A 27,788-nucleotide genomic window follows, 5' to 3' on the forward strand; every position below is an offset into this window, starting at 1 on the left:
GAGAAGAAGGCTGAGCCACGGCACTTGGAAGTGGGGATGCCAAACTGCATTAATTCTATAGTGCAAAGTCTGGTTGATACATCTTCTGGCAGGCTTACCCAAATCGTAAATTTACATAAATTTACATTCTATCGATATAAATAAAAATGTAATGTTCGTTTGTGGGATTAACAGAACTCATTGGACGAATTGCCACCAAATTTGGACACAAGACACCTAACAACCCAATGTATGTCCTTCACTGAAAAAAGTTGATTTTGTCATTTGGGAGTTTTATTTGCTGGGATTTATAGTTCACCTACAATCAGAGAGCATTCTGAACCCCACCAACGATGGAATTGAACCAAACTTGGCACACAGTTCTCCCATGACCAACAGAAAATACTGGAAGTGTTTGGTGGGCAGTGTCCTTTGGATTTGGAGTTGTAGTTCACCTACATCCAGAGATCACTGTGGACTCAAACAATGATGGATCTGGACCAAACTCTACACGAATACTCAATATGCCAAAATGTGAACACTGGTAGAGTTTGGGGAAAATAAAATCGTGACATTTGGGAGTTGTAGTTGCTGGGATTTATAGTTCACCTACAATCACAGAGCATTCTGAATCCCACCAACGATAGAATTGGGCCAAACTCCCACACAGAACCCCCATGTGGGCCACAGCAACGCATGGCAGGGGACGGCAAGTCAGTATATAATTTTACTCTGTGCACTATGCAGTTCAATACATATAAAAAATAAAGGTTTTCCCCTTGATATTAAGTCTAGTTGACTTAAACGTCAAGAGAGAATGCTTCTGGAAAATAGCCAGACAGCCTGGAAAAACTCACAGAAACCCAATTTTCCATGTATTTTCTTTCCCTTGAGGACTAGGAACCTTCTTTTAAATAGCATTCAGAGCGGATTCCTGGTTCCTTGCCCTCGCTTCCACACTAAAAAACCACACACTTGGTAGGATTCATAGCATTGTCACAGTTTGCAGGGAGAGGCAGGTAATAAAATTATTATTATTATTATTATTATTATTATTATTATTATTTGGAACACAACAAGATGAGCCCACAGCAGACACTCTGCTGGCTGTTGTATCGGATCCCACGTCTGACACTTCCCAAGTGTCTAGGATTGTGTGATGTATTGGTGAATAATGCGTGCAGATCCCAGTAGGCTGGCCTTTTGCAGCTGGCAGATGGTAATCTTGTCAGCGCCGATTGTGTTTAAGTGCAGGCCAAGGTCTTTAGGCACTGCAACCTGTGTGCCCATCACCACTGGCACCACCTTTACTGGCTTATTATTATTATTATTATTATTATTATTATTATTATTATTAGAAACACAACAAGATGAGTCCACAGCAAACAAGATCACTCTGCTGGCTGTTGTATTGGATCACACCTCGGACACTTCCCAAGTGTCTAGGATTGTGTGATGTATCGGCAAATAATGCGTGCAGATCCCAGTAAGGTGGCCTTCTGCAGTTGGCAGGTGGTAATTTTGTCAGCTCCGATTGTTGTGACTCAGCGTCTGTCTCATGTACCTACTAGTAGTAGTAGAAGGAAAAGAGGTTTGGAAGAGGAAGACGCTCAGCAACAGCTGAAGCGTATTAGAGACTTGTTCCTGGAGCCTACGGATGAGGAGGATTTCGAGGGGTTTACTCGCGAGGAAATGGAGGTGGAGGATTACCGCGGTGTAAAGCGAGTAGCACGCAGCGTGGATAGTGATGAGGGATCTGTTGCTAAACGCCTTAAAGATGTAGCTGATTGTGAGGAGTTTGACAGCGAAGAGGAAAAGCTGGATCGGACCAAGGTCCAGGAAGTGTTAGACGTGGTTAATGCTCCCACTTCTAGTGATGAGTTCCAGGGTTTTACTGACACTTGGGTTTCAGATACTACTTTGCAGGATGCAGTCCGAAGTACAGAATGGCAGCAATGGAGAAGTCGTGATTCACCTGGAAATGGATGCACCTGGAAGTGACTCCAGCGACTCGGATGAGATTTAAGGAGCAGTTTGGGAGCAGTCTAGTCGCAGAGTTCAAAGTGTCGTGTTACCGTGTGCCTTGTGTTTAACTCTTGCCCTGAGCTCCTGCTTACAGCTTCGTGGATTCCTGACTGTGTGGACGACCTTGCCGGAATAGGATTCGTGAGTCTTTCTCCTGCCCTGACCCTTGGACTGCCTGACCACTCTACGCCTCTGCTTATCCCTTGGAGACTTCGTTGGACCGCTCCTCATACGGATTGATGTTTGCTGATTTGTTTGGATTTGGACTGGACTGAGTTTTTGCCGCTGACTTCAAGCCTTACTGCCTGTGTTATTGCTGCTTTCCTTTTCCCAGCGAGGACTGACTGGGACTTGGTTTGTTTACATTCTTGCTGGCTGCAAGCCCTTTTGTGTTTACCGCTCTGCTTTTAAGAGCCATTCTTCTTATGTTAATTGACATTAAAGACCTTGTTTAACTCCTTAACTGCTGTCTTGCCTTGCTGGTCCGCCTGGGTCTTGACACCGATTGTGTTTAAGTACAGGCCAAGGTCTTTAGGCACTGCACCCAGTGTGCCAATCACCACTGGGACAACCTTTAATGGTTTGTGCCTGAGTCTTTGCAGTTTGATCTTTAAATCCTTATATCGTGTCAGCTTTTCCAGTTGTTTCTCTTCAATCCTGCTGTCACCTGGGATTGCGACATCGATGAGCCATACTTTGTTTTTTAACACGATTGTGAGGTTGGGAGTGTTGTGCTCCAAAACTCTGTCTGTCTGAATCTGGAAGTCCCAGAATATCTTGACGTGTTCATTCTCTGTAACTTTTTCAGGCTTGTGATCCCACCAGTTCTTTGTCGCAGGAAGATGGCCTTTGTGGCACAAGTTCCAATGAATCATCTGAGCAACGGTGTTGTGCCTCTGCTTGGAGTCTGTCTGCGCAATCTTCTTGCAGCAGCTGAGGATGGGATCTAATGTTTCATCTGCTTCCTTTTATTTATTTTTATTTATTATTCAAACGTATATGTGGCCACTCCCCTGGGGCACGGAGCGGCTTACAAGAATAGCTAAAATCTAACAAAATTTAAAAGCAATTTAAAACAGTTTAAAAACAACACTATCAAACATTAAAAGCCTGTCGAAACAGGTATGTCTTACATGCCCTGCGGAAAGCTGGTAAGTCCTGCAAGGCACGGACTTTAGGTGGCAGAGTGTTCCAGAGTGATGGTGCCACTGCTGTGAAGGCTCTGCGTCTGGTTGCTGTTAAACGCAAGATCTTGACACTGGGGACTTCCAATAGATCTTGGTCCTCAGAACGGAGGGATCTCTGGGGTTGGTAGGGGGTGAGGTGGTCCCTCAGGTACATCGGCCCCAGACCATGCAAGGCCTTCAAGGTGAGTCCCATCCCTTTGAAAGTGATCCGGTGCTCAATTGGTAACCAATGCAGTTGCAGTCAGATTGGGGTGATGTGGCATCTCACCGGAATTTCCGTAAGAAGCCGAGCAGCTGCGTTTTGTACCAACTTGAGCTTCCGGATCACCGACAGAGGAAGGCCAATGTAGAGGGCGTTGCAGTAGTCCAGTCTTGAGATGACCGTGGTCTGGATCACCGTAGCGAGGTCGTCCCTGGACAGGGAGGGGGCCAGCCGTCTAGCCTGCTGCAGGTGAAAGAAGGCGGTTCTGCTCATGGCGGAGACCTGGGCCTCCATCGTCAGCAGAGGGTCCAAAAGGACTCCCAGACTCTTGACCAATGATGATGGGCGTAGTGCCTCGCCATCCAGGGTAGGCAGCTGGACATCCCCACTGCCCGATTGACCCAGCCATAGGATCTCCGTCTTTGCTGGATTCACCCTCAACCTGCTGGCACGCAACCATCCAGTCACGGCCTCGAGGCACTGATGGAAACAATCGGGTACAGGGTCCGGTCGGCCTTCCATCTTCAGCACCAGCTGAGTGTCATTGGCGTACTGAAAACACTCCAGCCCAAAACCTCGAACCAGCTGAGCAAGTGGTCGTATAGAGATGTTAAACAACAGAGGGGAGAGAATGGCCCCCTGAGGAACCCCACAAGAGAGAGAGGGGGGACCTCTCAGAGACCAGGTCTCCCCTCTCCACTCGCTGTCCATGATTGTGAAGAAAGGAAGACAGCCAATTTAAAGCTTGCAGAGTCTTCCTTGCAGAGTCTACATTTGCGATCTGTCGTTGACTTTTCAATTCTGGCTCTGATGTCCTTGGTTCGAATGGCTTGTTCTTGGGCTGCCAGAATCAGGCCCTCCTTCATCTCCTTTTTCAGAGTTCCATTTGTGAGCCACAATCATGTTTTTTCTTTGTCAATATGGCTCTCAATTTTTCCCAGGAACTGTCCATGGAGAGCTTTCTTTCGCCAGTTTTCTCTCCTGCTCTGGATTGTGTTGTTGTTGTTGTTGTTGTTGTTGTTGTTATTATTATTATTATTATTATTATTATTATTCTCTGGATGCTTCTGTGTCCACCAAGCCCAGCCTTCAAGAGAAAGGCAAAATTTAATAATAGCACAGTCTAATTTGGCAGAGATTACCTCGAGGACTTTTGCGGCTCCGAAATGGGAAGGATTCCGAACACAGAAAGTGGAGAAAGAAAAACCGATAAGGGCAGAGTCGAAAGAGGAAAAGCAAAATGGAAGAGGGTATATATTTAGTCTGGAGAAAAGGAGCTTAAAACATTGGCCTGCAAAGAAGATTGAGGGAAATTGTTCTCTCCTGTTGCGGAAAGAATCTTAAAATAGGGAGCGGGAGATGTGGATTCGGATTAGATGCCGAGTGCGGAGAAAGGAAGGCAAGAAGAGGAAAGCATTAAGTCACATCCAAGCAGTGAAGGCGTAATTCCTTCCTTCCAAATGTTGCTCTCGGCCCCTTAAGAGGGGATTTAAATTACAGAGTCTGATCAGCCAATGCTACTTCTCAAAGGACTATATGACTAGGTTTGAATCCCCATTTGGCAATTGAAATGCACTAGGTGACCATGGGCAAGTCACACTCTCTCAGCCTCCTCCAAACAAAGCTTGCAAAGATAATAGGCTTGCATTAGAATCTCCATGAGATGGAAATGGCCTGAAGGCACACCACAGTTTTTCCTTTGGAGTAAAGTAAACCTTTCAAGATTATTCTTAGTAACTCAAGAAACTACAAATCCAATCATTCCATTTGTGAGGCCACAGAAACGCAGAAGTTTAAACCACTAGCTGCAGGAAAAGCTGCTGACCAGGAAGTTAGCAGTTTGGAGCCGCAAGTTGGGGTGAGCTTCCAACTGTCAGCCCTAGCTTTTGCCAACCTAGCAGTTCGAAAGCATATAATGCGAGTAGATCAATAGGTACCGCCTTGGTGGGAAGCGAAAAGGGTGCCCCATGCAGCCATGTCAGAAAAACAAAATCAGAGATGTCTACAGACAACAGCCTCCTTGGAATGGAAACATGAAACAAGAGCTCCTCCTCATGGCCAAAGTTGAGCATCGCCTCCAGACGCCGGAGATGAAACGGGGAAGGTCTTGACCTCTGTTTGTATAGTGTCTGTCATTGTGCAAAAGGCATGGAATGTTTGCCTTATATGTGTACTGTTTCTCCAGGAAGATAAGGCGGAATATAAATACAATGTATTGTTTTATTATTTTCATTTCAGCCAAAGTTATGAAGTAGCAGTGGAAATAATGTTATGGTTGGGGGTGACCACAGCATGAGGACTTGTCTTTAAAGGTTATGGCATTACAAAGATAGAGAAACCTTGATCTACAGTCCTTCCTTTTGGAGAGAGGTTGTACCAAAACATAAGTCTCTAAGGCAGTGTTTCTCAACCTGGGGGTCGGGACCCTTGGGGGGGGTCACGAGGGGGTGTCAGAGGGGTCGCTAAAGGCCATTAGAAAACACAGTATTTTCTGTTGGTCATGAGGGTTCTGTGTGAGACGTTAGGCCCAATTCTATCATTGGTGAGATTCAGAAAGCTGTTTGATTGTAGGTGAACTATAAATCCCAGCAACTACAACTCCCAAATGTCAATGTCTATTTCCCCCAAACTCCACTAGTGTTCACATTTGATCATATTGAGTATTCACACTAAGTTTGATCAAATCCATCATTGGTTGAGTCCACAGTGCTCTCTGGATGTATGTGAACTACAACTCCAAAACTCAAGGTCAATGCTCACCAAACCCTTACAGTTTTTTCTGTTGGTCATTGAAGTTCTGAGTGCTAAGTTTGGTTCAGTTCCATTGTTGGTGGAGTTCAGAATGTTCTTTGATTGTAGGTGAGCTATAAATCCCAGCAACTACAGCTTCCAAATGACAAAATAAATTCCCCCCAACTCCACCAGTATTCAAATATGGGTGTATAGAGTATTGTGCCAAATTTGGTTCAGTGAATGAAAATCCATCCTGCATACCAGATGTTTACATTACGATCCATAACAGTAGCAAAACTACAGTTGTGAAATCGCAACAAAAATAATGTTATGATTGGCCCAGCCTACCTATCCGAACGCATCTCTTCCTACGAACCCTCCAGGAAGTTAAGATCATCTGAGGAGGCCCTGCTCTCGATCCCATCTGCTTCGCAAGCACGCTTGGCGGGGACGAGGGACAGGGCCTTCTCTGTGGTGGCCCCTCAGCTGTGGAACTCCCTGCCTAGGGATATTAGATCAGCGCCCTCCCTCCTGACTTTTCAGAAGAGAGTGAAAACCTGGCTCTTGGAGGAAGCCTTCGGAACGCCGGAATAAATAGTCAAGCTTGAGATGGAGAATGACCCAGGAACGGCCAAGACGATGAAATGGATGAGGATTGGAACGAGAGGATATATTTCTTTTTAAATTGTTATTGCACTGTCTTTTTTGTCTAAATGCACTTAATTGTTTTTGCTTTTTGAATGTATGTATTGATGGCATCGAATTGTGCCGATATGTAGACCGCCCTGAGTCGCCTCCGGGCAGATATGGGCGGGATATAAATTATGTAAATAAATAAATAAATAAATAAATTGGGGATCACCACAACATGAGGGACTGTATTAAGGGGTTGCGGCATTAGGAAGGCTGAGAACCACCGCTCTAAGGGAAGTGATGCTTCTGTATGGTTTTGTTTTCCCTACCTATTTGGATGGCATTTCGGAGACGTTTCGCCTGGCCATGTGCGGCCTGGTTTCCTTCTGCAAAATCCTGGAGGCGCCACTTGCATGAAACCCCCAGGGAGGAAAAAATCCAGCACACAACTTGAATTAAATCTCCTCGCCTCGCAATAGGGAAGGGCTTTGTTTTCCTCCTTCTTTCCCCTTTTGAGCCAGGGACGCTCACTTAATGCAAAGGCTTAGAATAATATATTTGAGTAGGTTCTTGTGGGTTTTTTCGGGCTATAGGGCCATGTTCGAGAGGCATTTTCTCCTGACATTTCACCTGCATCTATGGCAAGCATCCTCAGAGGTAGTGAGGTCTGTTGGAATTAGGACAATGGGTTTATATATCTGTGGAATGGCTGGGGTGGGGCAAAGGACTCTTCTCTGCTGGAGCTAGGTGTGAATGTTTCAACAGAGAAGTCAGCCATAGCAGAGCACCTGATGAACCAGCCTGTAAATATTTGATATGCAGGATGTATTTCATTCACTGGACCAAGTTTGGCACAAATACCAGATATTCCCAAATTTGAACACCAGTTGGGTTGGGGGGGGGGGGTATTAATTTTGTCATTTGAGAGTTGTAGTTGCTGGGATTTATAGTTCACCTACAATCAAAGAGCATTCTGAACTCCAGCAATGATGGAATTGAACCAAACTTGGCACAGAGAACTTCCATGACCAACAGAAAATACTGGAAGGGATTGTAGGCATTGACCTTAAGTTTGGAGTTGTAGTTCATCTACAACCAGAGAGCACTGTGGACTCAATCAATGATGGATCTGGACCAAACTTGGCATGAATACTCAACCAGAGAAGTCAGAGAAGCCAGCCATAGCAGAGCACCTGATGAACCAACCTGGACACACCATATTATTTGAGAACACAGAAATGCTGGACCACTCTCACAACCACCTACACAGAGAAGCCATTGAAATCCACAAGCATGTGGACAATTTCAACAGAAAGGAAGAGACCATGAAAATGAACAAAATCTGGCTACCAGTATTAAAAAACTCTAAAATTACAACAGCAAAACAGCAGAGAGGAAACAACCAGGCACATCTTAACACCTCTCAACAAAAGATTTTCCCAGGCTCAGCCAGGCCTTCAAATGCTAATGAAGGTGGTCAGCTGAAACATTCACACCTAGCTTCAGCAGAGAAGAGCTCTTTGCCCCACCCCAGCCATTCCACAGAGATATAAACCCATTGTCCTAATTCCAACAGACCTCACTATCTCTGAGAATGCTTGCCATAGATGCAGGCGAAACATCAGGAGAAATGCCTCTAGAACAGTGTTTCTCAACCTGGGGGTTGGGACCCCTGGAGGGGTCGCCAGGGGGTGTCAGAGGGGTCGCTGAAGACCATCAGAAAATGCAGTATTTTCTGTTGTTCATGGGGTTTCTGTGTGGGAAGTTTGGCCCAATTCTATTGTTGGTGGGGTTCAGAATGCTCTTTGACTGTAGGTGAACTATAAATCCCAGCAACTACAACTCCCAAATGTCAAGATCGATTTTCCCCAAACTCCACCAGTATTCACATTTGGGCATATTGAATATTTGTGCCAAGTTTGGTCCAGATCCACCATTGCATGAGTCCACAGTGCTCTCTGGATGTATGTGAACTACAACTCCAAAACTCAAGGTCAATGCTCACCAAACCCTTACAATTTTTTCTGTTGGTCATTGAAGTTCTGAGTGCTAAGTTTGGTTCAGTTCCATTGTTGGTGGAGTTCAGAATGTTCTTTGATTGTAGGTGAGCTATAAATCCCAGCAACTACAGCTTGCAAATGACAAAATAAATTCCCCCCAACTCCACCAGTATTCAAACTCGGGTGTATCGGGAATTTGTGCCAAATTTGGTTCAGTCAATGAAAAAACACCAGATATTTACATTACAGTTGATAACAGTAGCAAAATTACAGTTATGAAGTAGCAACGAAAATAATTTTATGTTTCGGTGGGGGGGGGGGGGGGTCACAACAACATAAGGAACTGTATTAAGGGGTCGTGGCATTAGGAAGGTTGAGAAACACTGCTCTAGAACATGGCCCTATAGCCCGAAAAAACCCACAAGAACCTAGTGATTCCAGCCATGAAAGCCTTCGACAATACAATATATTTGAGCTTGCACCGCTGGACACTTGGCTCAGTCAACAGCATCAGGAGGACACAATGCCTCTTCCTTGGGGCAGAAAAAGGGGCCAGGATGTGGGGAGGTGCAGCCCTGAAGCCAAACCTCAGGAGCCATCAGCTAACCCATAATCTGAACTAATCTATATCTATAAATTTCCGACTGGCGTCCAACGGGGAAGCAAAACTCTAAAACCCCACCACAAAACTCTACCAAAATTGCCATGCCCCAAGGACAACTCACTAGGTACAAACTAATGCACTCTGAAATCAAAACCACACAACAACAACCACAAAAAATGGCAAAACTGAGCATGCGCACTGGCGCAAACTCCCCGGCGCGCGCACACATGGCCCCTCACCCCCCCCGTGCGGCACACACACACGCGCACGTGCGCCCCTTCACACACCCCCGCGCAGCACACACGCACGCAAATCCACTACAATGCATGCACATAACCACATTGTTCCCCTGACATTAAGTCCAGTTGTGTCCGATTTGGGGGAGGGGGAAGGTGTTGGTGCTCATCTCCATTTCTAAGCCCAAGAGCCGGCGTTATCCATAGACACCTCCAAAGTCATGAGGCCTGCATGGAGCACCCTTACCTTCCCGCCAGAGAGGTACCTATTGATCTACTCACATTTTCAGGTTTTCAAATTCCTAGGTTGGCAGAAGCTGGGGCTAACAGCAGGAGCTCATGCCGCTCCCTGGATTCAAACCTCCAACCTTTCGGTGACCAAGTTTCACAGTTTAACCCACTGTGGGCTTCAGCATAACCACATGTGTATTTATGCATAAACACATACACACACACATATACACATATATACACACACAAAACACATACACACAGATTGGGCCACAGCAATGCGTGGCAGGGGACAGCTAGTATATATATATAAACCTTCACTTCTGAGCTTCCGCCTTGTGTGCCCTTTGCTGTGCTTAAAATAATCGAGAGGCATTGTGGGCAGCCGTCCTCTCTTTGTGCATGAGGAAAGCCCCAGGGAATGCAACCCAGGCATGGCATCCAAAAGGCAGGGAGGGAAAAAATCCTCCGTTGCGGAGTCACAGCATCGGCTGCCAGTTCTTCTCTGACTGACATGGCAACCAACGGAAATGCCTGGCCGGGCTCCGATCCGTGGCCGGCAACCAAGGAGGCAAGCAAAGGCCAATCCCTGGCTCAAGTGGACCACAGAGGAGCTGGACCCGGGCCAAGGAAGCGTTTGAGAGAATTTAAAGGACAGGTTGGTCATAGACGACGGTGCTTGCTGTAGTATCAAGGTCTATTAGGGCACCTTCCTACTTTAGCACCCAATCAGGTGGTGCAGTGTATCATCCCCTCCTATGGTGCAGCTACACTGCAGAATAAATGTAGTATTGTTGTTGAACACTGCACACCATCCCGATTATTAATAATAATAATAATAATAATAATAATAATAATAATAGTAATAACAAGAAGAAGAAGAAGAAGAAGAAGAAGAACAAGAAAACTGATGACAATCCACTACGTATTACACCCGCATAGTGATGTGGACAGACTTGACCAGCCCAGAAAGTCAGGAGGCAGAGAGAAGAGGGATTCTGGAAGGGAAACCAATGGTAGAAGAGAAACAAGCACTGGCAGATGATGGGAAAGGCAGTCAAGAACCAACATGGAGAGAAGTCAGTAGCAGAAAACTGCATCAAGTGCAAAAGACAAAGAGCAAATACCGTAAAAACACAATCCTGAGTGGAAGAGAAAACTGGCCAAAGAAGGCTCTCCATGGACAGTTCCTGGGGAAAATGGAGAGCCAAATTGACAAAGCAAAAACATGGCTGTGGCTCACAAAGGGAACTCTGAAAAAGGAGACAAAGGAGGGCCTGATTCGGGCAGCCCAAGAATAAGCCATTCGAACCAAGGCCATCCAAGCCAGAATTGAAAAGTCAACAACAGATCCCAAATGTAGACTCTGCAAGGAAGCAGGTGAAACAATAGATCCCATCCTCAGCAGCTGCAAGAAGATCGCGCAGACAGACTAGACTACAAGCAGAGGCACAACACCGTTGCCCAGATGATTCATTGGACCTTGTGCCACAAACACCATCTGTCTGCCACAAAGAACTGGTGGGATCACAAGTCGGAAAAAGTTACAGAGAATGAACACGCCAAACTGCTCTGGGACCTCCGGATTCAGACAGACAGAGTTTTGGAGCACAACACACCTGATATCACAACTGTGTTAAAAAACACAATGTCGCAATCCCAGGTGACAGCAGGATTGAAGAGAAACAACTGGAAAAGCTGACACAATATGAGGATTTAAAAATCAAACTGCAAAGACTCTGGCACAAACCAGTAAAGGTGGTCCCAGTGGTGATCGGCACACTGGATTCAATGCCTAAAGACCTTGGCCTGCACTTAAACACAATCGGCGCTGATAAAATCACCATCTGCCAGCTGCAAAAGGCCATCTTACTGGGATCTGCACGCATTATTTGCCAATACATCACACAGTCCTAGACACTTGGGAAGTGTCCGACTTGTGATCCAATTCAACAGCCAGCAGAGTGTCTGCTGTGGACTCAACTCGTTCTGTTTCAAATAATAATAATAATAATAATAATAATAATAATAATCTTTATTTATTTATACCTGGCCACCATCTCCCCACTGGGGACTCAGGGCGGCTTATATGAGGCCAAGCCCAGACAACAAATTACATCAGAATAAAACCGAAAACGCAGACAATAAACAACATCATAATTACATTACACATATGAATACATAACGAAATAAAATTACAAGAAACACAATCATTTTGGGGATAATAGACCTCAACATTTGGGAGTTGTGGTTGCTGGGATTTATAGTTCACCTACAATTCAAAGAGCATTCTGAACTCCACCAATGATGGAATTGAACCAAACTTGGCACACAGAATTCCTATGACCAACAGAATGGGAAGAAAATAGTTTCTCCATCCCTTTGTAGCTTGCAGATCTCTGAACTGCTTTGTCACCTCGTCTCTCGTCTACTCGGGGTCATCTGCCTCTGTTCCTCAAGCAAAGGGTCACACCGAAATCGTTCCAGCGCTGAGAACTAACGGAGGCTCTTGGTGCTGTGCCTGGCAGGCAGTTCCCAAGGGCAAATGGCTTCTTAATTACTGCTTACGATGCAGGTTCCTGCTTTCCTTTGGGCAGCTGCCAGTCCCGGGGACATGCCAAGGCCCTCATCTCTTCCCACGGTTAGTTGACCCCTTGCTATTGATCCTGCTTGGATCCCAAACACCATACTGCCCACTTATAGTCCACCTGCAAACTAGGAGCACTCTGAAGTGCACCAACTATGGACCAGGACCCCCAGGACCCACAAAAATTACTGGAGGTCTTTAGAGCAGCGTTTCTCAACCTGGGGGTTGGGACCCCTGTGGGGGTCATGAGGGGGTGTCAGAGGGGTCTCCAAAGACCAGTGGTTCTCAACCTTCCTAATGCCACGACCCCTTAATATGGTCCTCATGTTGTGGTGACCCCCAACCATAACGTTATTTTCGTTGCTACTTCATAACTGTCATTTTGCTACTGTTATGAATTGTAATGTAGATATCTGATATGCAGGGTGTATTTTCAGTCCCTGGACCAAATTTGGCACAAATGCCCAATACACCCAAAATTTGAATACTGGCGGGGTTGGGGGTGATTGATTTTGTCATTTGATAACAATGGAGTTGCTGGGATTTATAGTTCACCTTAAATCAAAGAGCCTTCTGAACTCCATCAATGATGGAATTGAATCAAACATGGCACACAGAATTCCCATGACCAAGAGAAAATATTGAGAAGGACTGGTGGACACTGACCTTGAGTTTTTGGAGTTGTAGTTCACCTATATCCAGACTGTGGACTCAAACAATGATGGATCTGGATTAAACTCGGCACAAATACTCAATATGCCCAAATGTGAACACTGGTAGAGTTTGGAGGAAATAGACCTTGCCAATTGGGAGTTGCAGTTGTTGGGATTTATAGTTCACCCACAATGAAATAGCATTCTGAACCCCACCAATGATAGAATTGGACCAAACTTTCCACACAGAATCCCCATGACCAACAGAAAATACTATGTTTTCTGATGGTCTTTGGCGACCCCTCTGACACCCCCTCGCGACCCCCACAGGGGTCCCGACCCCCAGGTTGAGAAACACTGCCAAAGACCATCAGAAAACTCAGTATTTTCTTGTCGAAGGCTTTCATGGCTGGAATCACTAGGTTCTTGTGGGTTTTTTCGGGCTATGGAGCCATGTTCTAGAGGCATTTCTCCTGACGTTTCGCCTGCATCTATGGCAAGCATCCTCAGAGGTTGAGAAGGTCTGTTGGAAGTAGGAAAAATGGGTTTATATATCTGTGGAATGGCTGGGGTGGGGCAAGGAGCTCTTCCCTGCTGCAGTTAGGTGTTAATGTTTAGCTGATCACCTTCATTAGCATTTGAAGGCCTGCCTGAGTCTGGGAAAATCTGTTGCTGGGAGGTGTTAATCTGTGCCTGGTTTTTTCCTCTCTGTTGTTTAGCTGTTATAATTTTAGAGTTTTTTAATACTGGTAGCCAGATTTTGTTCATTTTCATGGTCTCTTCCTTTCTGTTGAAATTGTCCACATGCTTGTGGATTTCAATGGCTTCTCTGTGTAGTCTGACATGGTGGTTGTTGGTGTGGTCCAGCATTTCTGTGTTCTCAAATAATATGCTGTGTCCAGGCTGGTTCATCAGGTGCTCTGCTATGGCTGACTTCTCTGGTTGAGGTAGTCTGCAGTGCCTTTCATGTTCCTTGATGCGTGTCTGGGCGCTGTGTTTAGTGGTCCCTATGTAGACTTGTCCACAGCTGCATGGTATACGGTAGACTCCTGCAGAGGTGAGAGGATCCCTCTTGTCCTTTGCTGAACGTAGCATTTGTTGGATTTTCTTGGTGGGTTTGTAGATTGTTTGTATGTTGTGTTTCCTCATCAGCTTCCCTATGCGATCAGTGGTTCCCTCGATGTATGGCAGGACCTTCTCAACCTCTGAGGATGCTTGCCATAGATGCAGGCGAAACGTCAGGAGAAATGCCTCTAGAACATGGCTCCATAGCCCGAAAAAACCCACAAGAACCTCAGTATTTTCTGTTGGTCGTGGGTGTTCTGTGTGGGAAGTTTGGCCCAATTCTAACATGGGTGAGGTTCAGAATGTTATTTCATTGTGGGTGAACTATTAATCCCAGCAACTACAACTCCCAAATGTCAAGGTCTATTTCCCCCAAACTCCATCTGCGTTCATATGGAGTATTTGTGCCAAGTTTGGTCCACATCCACCATAGCTTGAGTCCACAGTGCTCTCTGAATGTAAGTGAACTACAACTCCCAAACTCAAGGTCAATGCCCAGCAAACCCTTCCAGTATTTTCTCTTGGTCATGGGAGTTCTGTGTGCCAAGTTTTTTCTTCAATTCCATCATTGGTGGGGTTCAGAATGGTTTTTGATTGTAGGGGAACTATAAATCCCACAAACAACAACTCCCAAATGTCAAGGTCTTTTTTTCCCCAAACACCACCAGTGTTCACATTTGGACATATTGAGTATTTGTGCCAAGTTTGGTCCAGATCCATCATTGCTTGAGTCCACAGTGCACTCTTGATATAGGTGAACTACAACTCCAAAACTCAAGGTCAGTGCCCACCAAACCCTTCCCATATTTTCTGTTGGTCATGGGAGTTCTGTGTGCCAATTCTATTGTTGGCAGAGTTCAGAGTGCTCTTTGATTGTAGGTGAACTATAAATCCCACAAAGAACAACTCCCAAATGTCAAGGTCTATTTTCCCCAAACACCACCAGTGTTCACATTTGGACATATTGAGTATTTGTGCAAGTTTGGTCCAGATCCATCATTGTTTGAGTCCACAGTGCACTCTTGATATAGGTGAACTACAACTCCAAAACTCAAGGTCAGTGCCCACCAAACCCTTCCCATATTTTCTGTTGGTCATGGGAGTTCTGTGTGCCAATTCTATTGTTGGCGGAGTTCAGAATGCTCTTTGAATGTAGGTGAACTATAAATGACAGCAACTACAACTCCCAAATAACAAAATCAATCCCCACTCCCTGGCAAGCGTCATTCAAATATGGCATATCGGGTATTTGTGCCAAATTTGGTCCAGTGAATGAAAATACATCCTTCATATCAGATATTTACGTTACGATTAATAACAGTAGCAAAATTACAGTTATGAAGTAGCAATGAAAATAATTTTATGATGGGGGAGGGGGGGTCACCACAATATGAGGAACTGTATTAAGGGGTTGCGACATTAGCAAGGTTGAGAACCACTGCTTTAACTTAAGACCTGCATCGGAACCAGGTAGATCTAGATGACCTCTGTTTCCTAAAATGTAAAGCAATCTAGATAAAAAAAAATGTAATGTTCGTTTGTGGGATTAACAGAACTCAAAAACCACTGGAGGAATTGACACCAAATTTGGACACAAGACACCTAACAACCCAATGTATGTCTTTCACTTAAAAAAATGATTTTGTCATTTGGGAGTTGTAGTTGCTGGGATTTATAGTTCACCTACAATCACAGATCATTCTGAATCCCACCGACAATAGAATTGGACCAAACTTGGCACACAGTTCTCCCATGACCTACAGAAAATACTGGAAGGGTTTGGTGGGAGGTGTCCTTTGGTTTTGGAGTTGTAGTTCACCTACATCCCGAGATCACTGTGGACTCAAACAATGATGGATCTGGACCAAACTTAGCACAAATACTCAGTATGCCCAGATGTGAACACTGGTGGAGTTTGGGGGAAATAACCTTGACACTTAGGAGTTGTAGTTGCTGGGAGTTATAGTTCATAGAATCATAGAATCATAGAATCAAAGAGTTGGAAGAGACCTCATGGGCCATCCAGTCCAACCCCATTCTGCCAAGAAGCAGGAATATTGCATTCAAATCACCCCTGACAAATGGCCATCCAGCCTCTGCTTAAAAGCTTCCAAAGATGGAGCCTCCACCACACTCCGGGGCAGAGAGTTCCACTGCTGAACAGCTCTCACAGTCAGGAAGTTCTTCCTAATGTTCAGATGGAATCTCCTCTCTTGTAGTTTGAAGCCATTGCTCCGCGTCCTAGTCTCCAAGGAAGCAGAAAACAAGCTTGCTCCCTCCTCCTCCCTGTGGCTTCCTCTCACATATTTATACATGGCTATCATATCTCCTCTCAGCCTTCTCTTCTTCAGGCTAAACATGCCCAGTTCCCTAAGCCGCTCCTCATAGGGCTTGTTCTCCAGACCCTTGATCATTTGAGTCGCCCTCCTCTGGACACATTCCAGCTTGTCAATATCTCTCTTGCTTTGTGGTGCCCAGAATTGGACACAATATTCCAGATGTGGTCTAACCAAAGCAGAATAGAGGGGTAGCATTACTTCCTTAGATCTAGACACTAGGCTCCTCTTGATGCAGGCCAAAATCCCATTGGCTTTTTTTGCCGCCACCTACAATCAAAGAGCATTCTGAACCCCATCAACAATGGAATTGGACCAAATTTGGCATACAGTTCTCCCATGACACTGGTGGAGGTTGGGGAAAATAACCTTGACACTTAGGAGTTGTAGTTGCTGGGAGTTATAGTTCACCTACAATCTAAGAGCATTCTGAACCCCACTACTTGGAATTGGACCAAATTTGGCATACAGTTCTCCCATGACACTGGTGGAGGTTGGGGAAAATAACCTTGACACTTAGGAGTTGTAGTTGCTGGGAGTTATAGTTCACCTACAATCTAAGAGCATTCTGAACCCCACTACTTGGAATTGAACCAAATTTGGCACACAGTTCTCCCATGACACTGGTGGAGTTTGGGGAAAATAACCTTGACACTTAGGAGCTGTAGTTGCTGGGAGTTATAGTTCACCTACAATCTAAGAGCATTTTGAACCCCACTTGGAATTGAACCAAACTTGGTACACAGTTCTCCCGTGACCAACAGAAAATACTGGAAGGGTTTAGTGGGCAGTGTCCTTTGGTTTTGGAGTTGTAGTTCACCTACATCCAGAGATCACTGTGGACTCAAACAATGATGGATCTGGACCAAACTCTACACAAATACTCAATATGCCCAAATGTGAACACTGGTAGAGTTTGGGGAAAATGGAACCTTGACATTCGGGAGTTGTAGTTGCTAGGATTTATAGTTCACCTACAATCACAGAGTATTCTGAATCCCACCAACGATAGAATTGAGCCAAACCTCCCACACAGAACCCCCATGTGGGCCACAGCAAAGTGTGGCAGGGGACGGCTAGTCCATAATAACGGAATCACCACGCCGTTTATTCTTCTTTAGATGCAAACCTGTTGTGGACACGGATTCTGATACAACACAATCCCAAATTAAATTGTGCGTACCTTTCCATTTTCCTCCATCCCAATGTGCTGTTTCTCCTCCATTGTCTGTTCTCAAGGTCCGATCTTTAGGAGGAAAGGTTTATGTTTGGCATCCTTGAATGCCACCTCTGACATTGCCTTATTCGGAAGCTGAGAGAGTGTGACACCTCTAAGGTCAACCGCTTGGGTTTCCAACAGCAGAGGCGGGATTCAAACCCCAAATCCCCATCCAACATACAACCTGCTACAATACACAAGTCCTTGTCAATATCCCAATGTATTATTTCCTTCAGGGCTAAGGGAACACATTCACTCTGCCTTGGAGAAATAGCAGCATCCACCTACACATTGTGTGTCGAATACAATTCACTGAACAGAATGGCAGGAAACTCCAGGTCAAGCTTTCCCCATGGGATGCCGTTGCTTCGGGCAAGAGATGGAATAGAAGAAGAGTAAAGGACACGAGGAAGAAGATTCCCACAAGCACACCTTGCCTTTCAAACACTCCACAAAACCAGATCTTCCTAGAAAGCATTTGGAACAATTCAGAGCAATGTTTTCATGGCTGGAATCACTGGGTTGCTGTGAGTTTTCCAGGCTGTGTGGCCATGTTCCAGAAGCATTCTCTCCTGACGTTTCGCACACATCTATGGAAGCATACTTAGAGGTTGTGTTCTTAGACATGTGCTTTTCACCTTAAGAACAGACAATCATCCCGAGCTCTGAGGATTATTACCTGGGAAGGAATCCCACTGGAGCATTGCAGCGCACCCAAATACCTGGGAGTCACTCTGGACCGTGTTCTGACCTACAAGAAGCACTGCCTGAATATCAAGCAAAAAGTGGGTGCTAGAAACAATATCATACGAAAGCTGACTGGCACAACCTGGGGATCACAACCAGACACAGTGAAGACATCTGCCCTTGCGCTATGCTACTCTGCTGCTGAGTATGAATGCCCAGTGTGGAACACATCTCACCACACTAAAACAGTGGATGTGGCTCTTAATGAGACATGTCGCATTATCATGGGTGTCTGTGCCCTAAACCACTGGAGAAATTACACTGCTTAGCCGGTATTGCACCACCTGACATCCGCCGGGAAGTAGCAGCCAATAGTGAAAGGACCAAGGCAGAGACAGCTCCAGCTCATCCCCTGCTTGGGTATCAGCCAGCACATCAACGACTTAAATCAAGACATAGTTTTCTAAGATCTACAGAGACACTCAGCAAGCGAGAGTCCAAAAGTGGCAGGCTCAAACCCAGAACCTCAACCAATGGCTGATACTCAATGAGAGACTCCCCCCTGGGCACACAGAAGACTGGGAGACTTGGAAGGCACTGAACAGACTTCGCTCTGGCACCACAAGATGCAGAGCCAACCTTCAGAAATGGGGCCACAAAGTGGAGTCCACGACATGCGAGTGCGGAGAAGAGCAAACCACTGACCACCTGTTGCAATGCACCCTGAGCCCTGCCACATGCACAAGGGAGGACCTCCTTGCAGCAACACCAGAAGCACCCCAAGTGGCCAGATACTGGTCAAAGGACATTTAATCAACTACCAACCAGAACTCAATGTATGTCTTTCACTCAAAAGAATTGATTTTGCCATTTGGGAGTTGTAGTTGCTGGGATTTATAGTTCACCTACAATCAAAGAGCATTCTGAACCCCACCAACGATTGAACTGAACCAAACTTGGCACACAGTTCTATGAACAACAGAAAATACTGGAAGGGTTTGGTGGGCACTGACCTTGAGTTTTGGAGTTGTGGACTCAAACAGTGATGGATCTGGACCAAACTCTATAAGAATACTCAATATGCCCAAATGTGAACATTGGTAGAGTTTGGGGGAAATAGAATCTTGACATTTGGGAGTTGTAGTTGCTGGGATTTATAATTCACCTACAATCACAGAGCATTCTGAACCCCACCAACGATAGAATTGGGCCAAACCTCCCACACAGAACCCTCATGTGGGCCACAGCAACGCGTGGCAGAGGACGGCTAGTAAATAAATAATCAAGGTAGCCATTTTCAACATTCAGACTTTCCTTGAGCAGGCAAGAGTTCTTTCTCCCACACCCTGGACATCATTCCACAGATATATAAACCCCGCTTGCCTAGTTTCCAACAGACCCCTCAACTTCTGAGGGTGCTTGCCACAGATGTGGGTGAAACATCAGGAGAGAATGCTTCTGGAACATGGCCTGGAAAACTCACAGCAACCCAAAGAGCATTCCTCTTTTGTACTCGCTCATCAGCACTTACGAGTATATACTTCAGTGAATGTTTTGGCCAAAGAGTAATTGAATTACATAAGACGGCTCTGGATGCAGACAGAAAACTCCCAGAAACCCTTGCCTTGGTACTACTCAGAGAGAACTATATATATATATATTCCAACAGTCATGTTGGAGAAGGACACAGACTCCAAGCTGGGATTCAGAGAGAGGCAACGCATGCTTCCAGAGGGACAGTTCTTAGCAGATATTTTTGGCAAAAAAAGCAGAAGAAATAGTTCGGAAACATCGGGGGATTGCAAATTGAAGGTGACAACCTCTGGAAACACTTTGAATGAGTTGTTGTAGGTTTTTTTGGGCTATATGGCCATGGTCTAGAGGCATTTTCTCCTGACGTTTTGCCTGCATCTATGGCAAGCATCCTCAGAGGTAGTGAGGTCTGTTGGAAGTAGGAAAAGGGGTTTATATATCTGTGGAATAATCTCCAGGGTGGGACAAAGGACTCTTGTCTCCTGGAGCTAGGTGTGAATATTTCAACTGACCACCTTGATTAGCATTTAATGGCCTGGCAGTGCCTGGAGCAATGTTTTGTTGAGAGGTGATTAAATGTTCTTGTTTGTTTCCTCTCTGTTGTTGTGCTGTTATAATTTTAGAGTTTTTTAGTACTGACAGCCAGATTTTGTTCATTTTCATGGTTCCAGGCACTGTCAAGCCATTATATGCTAATCAAGGTGATCAGTTGAAACATTAACACCTAGCTCCAGCAGACAAGAGTCCTTTGTCCCACCCTGGTCATTCCACAGATATATAAACCCTTTTTCCTAGTTCCAACAGACCTCACTACCTCTGAGGATGCTTGCCATAGGTGCAGGCGAAACGTCAGGAGAGAATGCCTCTAGACCATGGCCATATAGCCAGAAAAAACCTACAACAACCCACATAATATTAATATTGTACTATGATAATAATATAATATATTGTATTTACTTTTTACTTGTAAGCCACTCTGAGTCCCCTTCATGGTTTCCTCCTTTCTGTTGAAATTGTACACATGCTTGTGTATTTCAGTGGCTTCAACAGAAAGGAGGAAACCATGAAAATGAACAAAATCTGGCTACCAGTATTTAAAAAACTCTAAAAATACAACAGCACAACAACAGAGAGGAAACAAACAAGGACATCTAATCACCTCTCAACAAAAGATTGCTCCAGGCACAGTCAGGCCATTGTATGCTAATCAAGGTGGTCAGTTGAAATATTCACACCTAGCTCCAGCAGACAAGAGTCCTTTGTCCCACCCTGGTCATTCCACAGATATATAAACCCTTTTTCTCAACAAAAGAGCAATCTTTTGTTGAGAGGTGATTAGATGTCCTTGTTTGTTTCCTCACTGTTGTTGTGCTGTTGTAATTTTAGTTTTTTAATACTGGTAGCCAAATTTTGTTCATTTTCATGGTCTCTTCCTTTCTGTTGAAATTGTCCACATGCTTGTGGATTTCAATGGCTTCTCTGTGTAGTCTGACATGCTGGTTGTTGGAATGGTCCAGCATATTCTGTGTTCTCATTTAAAATGCTGTGTCCAGGTTGGTTCATGAGGTGCTCTGCTATGGCTGACTTCTCTGGTTGAAGTAGTCTGCAGTGCCTTTCATGTTCCTGGATTCATGTTTGGGCAATGCGGCTGCGTTTGGTGGTCCCTATGTCGACTTGTCCATGTCAACGGTTCTGGCACAACTTACGTGTCCGAACGTGTCTCCCCTTACAAACCATCGAGGACTCTAAGATTTCCATTTTAGGAATTCCTGTAGATTCGTAAGAGAGTTAGACCTCTCTCCCAAAGAACTCGAGTGCAATGCTCCTTAAACATCTATTCTTCACTTGTTTTGGACTTCAGCTTTGTACGATGGAGCCAAGATAGTTACAGAGATATCAAACTGCTACGACTGCGTAGTATAGACAGCTGCTAGAGACTGCTAGCTGAGTCCTGTCACATCCCTTTTGCCCTTGCTTTGAAACTAGCCGTTTATGACTTGAGCGGAATCAAAACAGCAAGCAATAACTCTTTCTTAATGCCATAAACCAGTGTTTCTCAACCTGGGGGTCGGGTCCCCGGGAGGGGGGCGCAAGGGGTTATCAGAGGGGTCGCCAAAGACCATCAGAAAACACAGTGTATTCTGTTGGTCATGGGGGTTCTGTCTGGGAAGTTTGGCCTAATTGTATCATTGGTGGGCTTCAAAATGCTCTTTGATTGCAGGTGAACTATAAATCCTAGCAACTACAACTCCCAAGGTCTATTTTCACCAAACCCTTCCAGTATTTTCTGTTGGTCATGGGAGAACTGTGTGCCAAGTTTGGTTCAATTCCATTGTTGGTGGGGTTCAGAATGCTCTTTGATTGTAGGTGAACTATAAATCCCAGCAACTTCAACTCCCAAATGTCAAGATTATATTTTCCCCAAACTCCACCAGTGTTCACATTTGGGCATATTGAGTATTTGTGCCGAGTTTGGTCCATATCCATCATTGTTTGAATCCACAGTGATCTCTGGATGTAGGTAAACTACAACTCCAAAACCAAAGGACACTGCCTACCAAACCCTTCCAGCATTTTCTGTTGGTCATGGGACTTCTGTGTGCCAAGTTTGGTTCAATTCCATCGTTGGTGGGGTTCAGAATGCTCTTAGATTGTAGGTGAACTATAAACAGGGGCGGCTCGTCCATTACGCAAAGTAAGCGGTCGCAGTACACTTTTTTTGCCAGGGGCGCAGAAGCACCTCTGTAAATGCCCCTCGACTGCCACTTGAGGAGCGCCCCCTTGGCTCACAACAGCCCTAGCAGTCCGGGTGAAGCCTCGGCAACCCATTACGCAAAATAAGCATTTGAAGTATAGTTGATTTTGCCCAGGGGCACTCTTGAGGCGCTCTTGGGGGGAAATAGACCTTGACATATGTGAGCTGTAGTTACTGGGATGTATAGTTCACCTACAATCAAAGAGCATACTGAACTCCACCAATGATGGAATTGAACCAAATATGGCTCACAGGACTCCTACGACGATCAGAAAATATATATCAATTATTGGTTTGGGGGAGGGGGGCAAAATACTGTTTGCTTACCATTGAAAATTACTTAGGGCCAGCTCTGACTATAAATACCAGCAAATTACAAAATCATATTTTTTTTTTGAGTGAAGGACATACATTGGGTTGTTAGGTGTCTTGTGTCCAAATTTGGTGTCAGTTCGTCCAGTGGTTTCTGAGTTCTGTTAATCCCACAAACGAACATTACATTTTTATTTATATAGATTTGTGCATTTTCCCATCTTTGCAGAGGTCCTGTGTAGTGAAATATACCTTTAAGGCGACCAGGCCGGAGCCTGAATATCAGTAGCTGTCATCTTGGAAGGCAGGCAGGAGGAGGAGTCAAGCCGACTCCTGATTGGTTGGAGCAATTAGGGGAGGAGTCGGTTGAGAGAGGGAAAGTGGCTGTCAGCTTTTGACAGAGAGAGAAGTGTCTTGACATCAGACACAGAAGGATGGGATTTTAAGATAGGAAGCTAAAGTAGGAATCTGGCAGGGAAAGAAAGCTTTAAAGTGAGCCTTAAGAATAGGGAATAAGTAGCAGGCAAGGGCTAGGGTTACTGTATTGAGAGGATCAGTAACAGAAAGACATGTCTCCTTATACTTAGGAATAGTATAAGGGAGCTTATTGCCCAGTGTGTGAGACAGATAGGGGTCTGTTCTCCAGTGATACTGTTTCTAAGGATAGAGCAGTGTGTTTAAGAAAACTCACAGTTATAAAAGCTTTACTGTCAGTGGAACTACTTGTTTAAGTAACCAAGACTCTACAACTGAATTCCGCTTCTGTACCGCTCATTATATGAGTTGATGATTGTTTAAAGTTCAATAAACCTTTCTTAGTTCACTTTTAACCGGTGTATGCCTCAGTCTATCAATCTCCTCAGAACTCAGTCTGTCAAACCCATTTAAAGTCCAGTCATCCAGTAAAGGAGTTACAGAAGAGTCAAGGGCAAACACACCTTACCTACAACACATTCACACCTTTGGTTCCTCAGACCAATAATACTGAGGTGGTGGCAGTCATACCTACCAATAAAATCGGTCATTTATAATACCATATCATCCCTTGCTTTGGTGGCAGAGGTGGGATTGAAAAGTCTTCCCCCTTGCCAAAGTCAGAAAGGTCAACGCTAATTTACGTTATACTGGTGGTAGTGGTGGGATTGCTTGTCCCCCCCTGCCAAGATTGTCGTTTGATCTTTTGTTGTATCCTGCATCTCTTATCCTTGCAAATGCAGAGGTTAGGCTGTATTATGGAGAACAGCTTGTCGAGAGACAAGAAAATGATGGTGCACAAAGAATTCTGGAGGAGGACTTTGAGCTCAGATGGGTCCCTTGGATTCTCTGAGCATCCCCAAAACACAAGTGTAACGGTTCCACCTGCAAAACAAGCCAATGCGTGGCCTCCCCAGAGAGGAAGGCCTCCCGCTAGATGGCGTCTGCAGAGCCATTCGGATCCATGCTGAAGCATGCCTGGCGCTGCTGCCTTTTTGCTGCCAGGAGGAGGGCCGGCAGCCAAGTCTTGCGCCTCTCCTCCCAAAAGCTGTAATGACTGCAGCAAAGGAACCAGCCTCTCTGTCGATCCTCCAAACACCCCGTTCATTGAATTGCAGGTACATGATAGAAAGGAACAGAAGATCCACAGCATCCGGAACAGTGGATGCCTGCAGTGCAGAGCCCATGCTTTGCCCATTTTTGAAGTGCGCCTATTCGACATGCACGGTCCACTGCTCACCAAAGACCCCGAGACTTATAGGATTTGAGAGATTTGGGACTGAGGAGGAGCTGAGACAGAGCTGAAGCTAAACAAGCCACGGGACTGGCTGGCATGGAGCAACAATTCTCAGGGTGCAATCTGGCCAAGCTGTTTAAAAGACCGACAACATGAAGATTTCCAAATCTCTGTTGAAAACGCACACAAAGAGCTGCTGGCTAAAGCATGAAAAAGAGGAGGGATGGAGGGAAGAAAGGGGAGGAGAGCGTCTCCGATGCAGAATGGGCTTTTTTGGTGCAGAACATGAATCTATCATTTATGGGGGAGAGACTGAAAAGAATATGGCCACAGATACGTAGTCAGAAACGCAGCGTGCAAAGGATCAATTTGGGGGATCCGAGCAGTATTTTGGACATGGACAACAGACATTTCAAGGGAAACAGAGGCAAGCTTGGACATTGTACGTTGTCCAATTCCATTCAGCCATATGGCTCATGTTAGGGAAAAATAACCTGAAGTAAAGCAGAGCAGGAGACAGCAAAGCCTAGAGAAGGGAATGATGCTGGGGAAAGTGGAAGGCAAAAGGAAGAGGGGCCGACCAAGGGCAAGATGGATGGATGGCATCCTTGAAGTGACTGGACTGACCTTGAGGGAGCTGGGGGTGGTGACGGCCGACAGGGAGCTCTGGCGTGGGCTGGTCCATGAGGTCACGAAGAGTCGGAGACGACTGAACGAATGAACAACAACAAAGCAGAGCATCCAAAAAACAAACAGGATGCCAAAGTTGAGCATCAGCTCATTAGTGAGCAGAGCGTGAAGTGCTGCGTGATGTGGCTGTAAAGAAGTCACATCTTAGGAGGCATAGAATCACTTTATTATTATTATTTATATTATTCATATAAATATATTTATATTATTATATTATTTATATAAATATATTATTATTATTATTATTTATAGAATTATTATTTTGCATAGAATTACAGAAAAAATAGACCCATGTCTTATTCCGCAGCAAGCTGGCTTCAGGAAGCCCTGGGCCTTGACCGCTCCAGCTGGAGGTCAGCTGTGACCAGCAGTGCTGCAGAATTCGAGGAGGCACAAGTGGAGGGTGAAAGAGAGAAACGTGCCAGGAGGAAGGTGTGTCAAGCCAACCCCGACCGGGACCGCCTTCCACCTGGAAACCAATGCCTTCACTGTGGGAGAAGATGCAGGTCAAGAATAGGGCTCCACAGCCACCTACAAACCCACAAAAATAGTCATCAAGGAAGACCATCTTACTCATCCAACAAGGGATCGCCTAAGTAAGTAAGTAATGTAAGTGGCTTCAGGAAAGGCAAAAGTTGCACTTCGCAAGTGCTGAACCTGACTCAGCACATAGAAGATGGCTTTGAAAGGCAGCAGATCACAGGAGCTGTCTTCATAGACCTGTCAGCAGCCTATGATACTGTGAACCACCACTGCCTCCTCCTGAGAAAAATGTATAATATCACAAAGGACGACCACCTCACCCGCCTCATAGGAAACCTGCTACAAAACAGGAGCTTCTTTGTTGAGTTCCAGGGCCAGAGAAGCAGATGGCGGAAACAGAAGAACGGCCTGCCTCAGGGAAGCGTGCTTGCCCCATCCATATTCAACATCTACACAAATGACCAGCCACTGCCAGAAGGGACAGAGAGTTTCATCTATGCTGATGATCGTGCCATCACCGCTCAAGCAGGGAGCTTTGAGATGGTTGAATAGAAGCTCTCCGAAGCTCTAGGTGCCCTTACTACCTTTTATAGGGAAAACCAGCTGATCCCCAATTCACCTAAAACAAGGACATGTGCCTTTCACCTTAAGAACAGACAAGCATCCCGAGCTTTGAGGATGACCTGGGAAGGAATCCCACTGGAGCATTGCAGCGCACCCAAATACCTGGGAGGAGTCACTCTGGACCGTGCTCTGACCTACAAGAAGCACTGCCTGAACATCAAGCAAAAAGTGGGTGCTAGAAACAATATCATACGAAAGCTGACTGGCACAACCTGGGGATCACAACCAGATACAGTGAAGACATCTGCCCTTGCGCTGTGCTACTCTGCTGCTGAGTACGCATGCCCAGTGTGGAACACATCTCACCACGCTAAAACAGTGGATGTGGCTCTTAATGAGACATTATCATGGGGTGTCTGCGCCCTACACCACTGGAGAAATTACACTGCTTAGCCGGTATTGCACCACCTGACATCCACCAGGAAGTAGCAGCCAATAGTGAAAGGACCAAGGCAGTGGCATCTCCAGCCCATCCCTTGTTTGGGTATCAGCTAGCACGTCAACAACTTAAATCAAGAAATAGTTTTCTAAGATCTACAGAGACACTCGCTGGAACACCTCAGCAAGCGAGAGTCCAAAAGTGGCAGGCTCAAACCCAGAACCTCAACCAATGGCTGATACCAAATGAGAGACTCCCCCCTGGGCACACAGAAGACTGGGCAACTTGGAAGGCACTGAACAGACTGTGCTCTGGCACCACGAGATGCAGGGCCAACCTCAAGAAATGGGGCCACAAAGTGGAATCCTTGACATGTGAGTGTGGAGAAAAGCAAACCAGTGACCACCTGCTGCCAACCTCAAGTGGGTGCTAGAAACAATATCATACGAAAGCTGACTGGCACAACCTGGGGATCACAACCAGACACAGTGAAGACATCTGTTGCAATGCAGATGTTGCAATGCACCCTGAGCCCCACAGGCACAATGGAGGACCTCCTTGCGGCAACACCAGAGGCACTCCAAGGGACCAGATACTAGTCAAAGGGCATTTAATCAACTACCAAACTTGCAAATTTTGTATTTTGTCTGTTTGTTTGTTTGTTTTGTTCTGTTAGAAATGTAATACAATTGATTGGTTGCCTTGACACGACAAATAAATAAATTGTGGGAGTTGAAGTCCAATACACCTGGAAGGCCCAAGTTTGCCCCCTGCCTGCTTTAGAGAGAAGGAGGGTGGTCTGCAAAGTCAACTGCGCTGCCTTCTGTCTCTCCCATCTTTTTGCTGTGATGTCAAAGAGGGAAACCAATAAAAACAGCAGGGAGCAGCCAAGGCCCAGCGCAGCCACTTAGCGCCTGGAAAAAG

At 45.5% G+C, this 27,788-nt stretch overlaps 1 protein-coding gene across 8 annotated transcripts in view; it reads right to left on the reverse strand.

The window, feature by feature from the left end:
• ANK1 (ankyrin 1) overlaps window positions 1-27,788 on the reverse strand; it is a 324,523-nt gene that overhangs the window by 222,832 nt on the left and 73,903 nt on the right. The window lies entirely within an intron of this gene.

This window comes from Anolis sagrei, chromosome 7, assembly GCF_037176765.1.
Source record: "Anolis sagrei isolate rAnoSag1 chromosome 7, rAnoSag1.mat, whole genome shotgun sequence".
Lineage (NCBI taxonomy): Eukaryota > Metazoa > Chordata > Lepidosauria > Squamata > Dactyloidae > Anolis > Anolis sagrei.